This window comes from Lynx rufus, unplaced genomic scaffold (assembly GCF_022079265.1).
Source record: "Lynx rufus isolate CCGP_SWC_20201006 ecotype Redwood Valley unplaced genomic scaffold, mLynRuf1.p SCAF_4, whole genome shotgun sequence".
Taxonomy (NCBI): domain Eukaryota; kingdom Metazoa; phylum Chordata; class Mammalia; order Carnivora; family Felidae; genus Lynx; species Lynx rufus.
The window spans coordinates 9,772,055-9,777,061 of NW_025814856.1; the positions used below are offsets into that span (position 1 = coordinate 9,772,055).

The following is a 5,007-nucleotide window of genomic DNA, read 5'->3' on the forward strand; positions in this document are numbered from 1 at the left end:
ATGAACACACAATGTTCCGTTAGTTTCTGTTGTACAACATGTTGATTTCACGATGTTTGACATTGCTCAATACTCACCACAGTAAGTGTAGTCCCTATCGGTCACCGTGCAGTGTTATCGCAACAGACTGTTGCTGAGGCAGCCACTTCAAGCATGGCTATTTCAGAAACAAAACCCACATGGCCAGCCCCGTAATTAAATAAAGAACCAGGGTGCCCCATTCTGATATATATTTTTTAATATTTTTTCATGTGTATTCGTTTTTGAGAGACAGAGAGACAGAGCGCAAGCAGGGGAGGGATGGAGAGAGAGGGAGACACAGAATCTGAAGCAGGCTCCAGGCTCCGAGCTGTCAGCCCCGAGCCCGACGTGGGGCTCAAACTCATGAACCGCGAGATCATGACCTGAGCTGAAGCCAGACGCTTAACTGACTGAGCCACCCAGGCGCCCCATATTTTTTTTGTTTTGTTGTAGAGATCTGGTTGATTTAGAAACGGACTTTTCTCTCCTTTTTCTCTTTTGTGCTTTAATTCCTGCGCTTAAGTTTTAAATTTACAAATAAAGAGTGAACCAGTGAAACTCTAGTCCCTCACCCCAGTAAAAGCGGACCCCAAGGTCCATGTGCGCTCTCTGTCTCTCTGTGACTTCACTGTGTGGCCCCAGGAACTATGAGCAGTAATTTTTTTTTTCAGAGTTTCCTGATGGTTATTGCAGAGGGTGTCTTGCAACCATCATAAGAATGATAAGGGCTGGTCCAGTCACAACGTTGGTAAATGATATGCTGAGACTGGCACAAAACAAACGTGTATCCATATTTATAGTATCATATGGAGTATTTCACTGCCCTAAAGACCCTTTGTGCTCTGCCTCTTAACCCCTCTCGCTCCCACTGCACCCTTTGGCCACATTGATATCTGTTATTCCTTTTCCGTAGTTTTGCCTTTTCTACAATTTCATGTTTTTGGAATCATACAGTATGAAGCTTTTTCAGATAAACTTCTTTCACTTAATAATATGCACTGAAGTTTCCTCTATGTCTTTTCATGGCTTGATGGTGTGTTTCTTCCAAGTACAGAATAACATTCATTGTCTGGGTACATGACAGCTTATTTATCCATTCACCTACTGAAGGCCACGTTGGTTCCCTCTCTGTTACTTTCTTGACTACTGTTTGTGGCTAAATTTGAAAGGCTCTTCTTTCTATTTCTGTAGTTTTGTTTCATGAAACAAGAAAACCAAACCCGAATTTCTGAATTTAGTCCCCTCCTGGGACTGTCAGATGAGCGGGGACTGCAGTCACTGCTCTTTCGGCTGTTCCTGTCCATGTACCTGGTCACCTTCACTGGGAACCTGCTCATGATCCTGGCCATTATCACAGACTCCCGCCTCCACACGCCCATGTACTTCTTCCTCTCCAACCTGTCCTTTTCAGGCATCTGTTTCACCTCCACCACCGTCCCAAAGATGCTGCTGAACATCCAGACGCAGAGCAAAGTGATCACCTACGAAGGCTGCCTCAGCCAGATGTACTTTTTTGTGCTTTTTGGAGTATTAGATAACATACTCTTGACAGTGATGGCCTATGACCAGTTTGTGGCCATCTGACCACTCACCCATGGTCATCATGAACCCCAAGTTCTGTGGCATCCTACTCCTGGGATCCTAGGTGTTGAGTGTTCTTGACTCTCCATTACACGACGTACTGATTTTGCGACTCTCCTTTTGCACAGAGATGGAAATCCTTGATTTTTTCTGTGAACCTAATCAGGTGATCCAACTGGCTTGCTGTGATACGTTCCTCAATGACCTGATGACCTATCTCACAATTGGACTTCTGGGTGTTGTTCCAATTGCTGGTATCCTGTATTCTTACTCTAAGATTGTAGCCTCCATTTTGAGAATTTCATCAGCGAGTGGCAAGTAGAAAGCATTTTCCACGTGTGGGTCTCACCTCTCAGTGGTCTCTTTGTTCGATGGTACAAGCCTTGGGGTGTATTTGAGTTCGGCTGCTGCACAAAACTCTAGGGCAAGTGCCATAGCCTCAGTCATGTGCACGGTGGTGACACCCATGTTGAACCCCTTCATCTATGGTCTGAGGAACAGAGACATCAAACAAGCCCTGAGAAAGCTCTTTAGCAGAGGGACATTCTCTGCATGTAGGATTCTTTGCTTTAAGATAAATACTTGAGTAACAGGGCTCAAAACCCTGGAATATGTAGATCATGATGTTTGTATCAGTTCATAGATTGACAGTCTGCAGTTTATCTTTCCACAGTACTTGAGTTCTTTAACTTTTCATTCATAATCAGCAACTATTTCTTCTGCATTTCTTTATAAAATTTTAGATCTCTCATTAAATTCCATTGCATGGATTTTCAGCAGCAAATAAATAATATAGGAAATTGAATACTTATAATGTGATAGAAAGACCCAGAGGAATAAATGTGGAATCTGTCCTCTCTGAGATGAAAGCAGCTATTCATTAGAGTATTCTGCTTTGGGAGAAAAATCATTTAAGTTATCAGAGAGTATACACCAGTTTTTGAGGTTTATGTCAATTTATCCTGGAAAGAGATCACATCTGCATCAGCAGAGGCCTGGAACCCCGTGTGATGACATTCACAATACTCCGCATTCACTATGCAGTATCTAATTTTCCCTTGCACACTCCAAAACATCCATGAAGTGTGTAGGTAATAGAAATTACAACTCCTGGTTTTTCAGGCATCAATGGTGTCACTCTTGGTGGTTATCCCAGGGATGCGTTATGGCTTTTCTTTTAGTATTTTGGCAGGTAGCAGCAACACTGTTTGGCGATTTCCCTCAGCACCTCCTACCGTAATAGCCCTTTCACAGATCACAAAAGCAGTATGGATATTCTGCCTATTTCCAGCCAAATTTTTGTAGCAAGCATCTCAGAAATCAGGTACTAATAGCAGGATATGAGTATGGACCTAACCTGTGCTTTATGAGACAGAGTAAGACAAATGTCTCATCATCACCTGCTCCCGGAAGCCACCACTTTGGTTTGTAAAAGTTCACAGGTCCTTTTGCACACTAGTATTCAAATAAATGTTTAGGGAGCTCTCGCTCAAAAGAAAGAGAAAACAAAAGAGGAGAAGTAAGAAGAGAGAAGAAAATAAGAAAAATCGGATAAAGAAGAGAGCTTGCTTGTAGCATTTGCCAATTTCCATGGTATAATTACCCTCATCTTGCCCAGTTTCAAGCTACCAATTTTAGTTCAGACCACAGTCCTCATGAACCATCATAAGCTGGCTAGCAATATCACTTCCAAGCTTTTGGGTTGGGTTTGGAGGAAAACAAAGCATTTGTTGTCGTTTTAAAGTCTTCACTCTGGGGCAACTGGTTCCATCAATTGAGGATCTGAGTCAGTAAAGTGTCTCAGATCTGAGGACCAAGTAGACATTATGACTCTTCATTGCGGTGATTCAGGTCAAGTTTTCTTCATGAGAACTGGAGGGCTTTTAAATTTAAAAATTTTTTTGACTACTCAAATTGGGTGAATTCTTATTGAGCTGCCCATCATTTTTGTTTCATTAAGAAACCATGATGAATTTGCCATTTACAGAAATCCCCGTAGCTTAACCAATTTGGATGAGAATGATTAGTTCTTACATGCACTATGAATACCATACCTTAGATGGTTTGGGACTGCTGACATGGCCTCTGGCACTTCAGAAAGGGCTGAACACAGGAGAAGGGATTTTATATTCAGCATGTCCATGGTAAGTCTGTCATGTGGGGCAGAAGCTCTGTAGAGCTTGTCAAGGAAGACATTACAGCCCTCAGCAAGGTATTTCTCAATGACCTTACGAATTTTATGTTCTCTGAACCCTTATTTTGGGTACACTTTGTGGTTGACGTATTGAATCACACAAGATAAACCCATCACATCACCCTTGTCTCCCTGTACCTTGGATTCCTTCCTCGACATCATATTAACCTATTTATGGCACTGAAATTCTTTTAGAGCATGTCACTATTTTTTTTTCTCATGGTAAAATACATATAAAATTTATTATTTCCAACATTTTGAAATATATTTATGTGGCATTAAGTACTTTCTCACCATTGTGCAATCACCACCTCTATCCATCTCCAGAACTTTCTCATGGTCTCAGACCTAACCTTTGTCCCTATGAATATTAACTCCCCATTGTCCCTCTATCCAGTCCTTGTCTCCCACCATCCTAAATTCTCTCTCTAAAGCTGAGTACTTGAGTACCTCATATAGATGTAATTGTATAATATTAGTCCTTTTGTGTCTGGCTACATTCACTTAGCATTGTGTTTGCACAGTTCATCCATGTTGTAGCCTGTGTCAGAATTCCATTCATTTTAAAGGCCGAATGATGTTCCACTCTATGTGCTCACCCCGCTTTGTTCATTCATGAGTTTGTTGGTGGACATTCAGGTTGTCTCTGCATTTTGGCTACTGTAAGTAGAGCCGTATGAACAGCGGTGTACAAAAATCTTTTCTAGTCACTGCTTTACCTTTTTCTTGAGGCATATAAGTGGATATATAACCAGATGTGAAACTACTGGCTCAAGTAATATTTCTACGTTTATATTTTGATGAACTGGCACACTGTTTCCTCCAGCAGCTGTGCCACATTTTAGTTATTTATCAGCAAAGCACCACAGGGTTCCAATTTCTCCATATCCTCGCCAACACATGGTTTCTGGGTTAGTATTTAGAATAGCCATCCTATGGCTTCCCTGGGGAATTCTACCAGACATTTAAAGCAGAGATAATACCTTTCCTTCTCAAGCTATTCCAAAAAATAGAAAGGCGAAGGAAAACTTCCAGACTCATTCTATGAAGCCAGTATTACTTTGATTCCTAAACCAGAAAGAGACCCAGTAAAAAAAGAGAACTACAGGCCAATATCCCTGATGAATATGGATGCAAAAATTCTCAATAAGATACTAGCAAATCGAATTCAACAGCATATAAAAAGAATTATTCACCATGATCAAGTGGGA

General features: G+C 41.3%; 1 pseudogene; it reads left to right on the plus strand.

Moving 5' to 3' along the window:
- The first annotated feature begins 1,221 nt into the window (after positions 1-1,221).
- On the plus strand, positions 1,222-2,180 carry LOC124524951 (olfactory receptor 7A10-like; annotated as a pseudogene).
- The last annotated feature ends 2,827 nt before the right edge of the window (positions 2,181-5,007 follow it).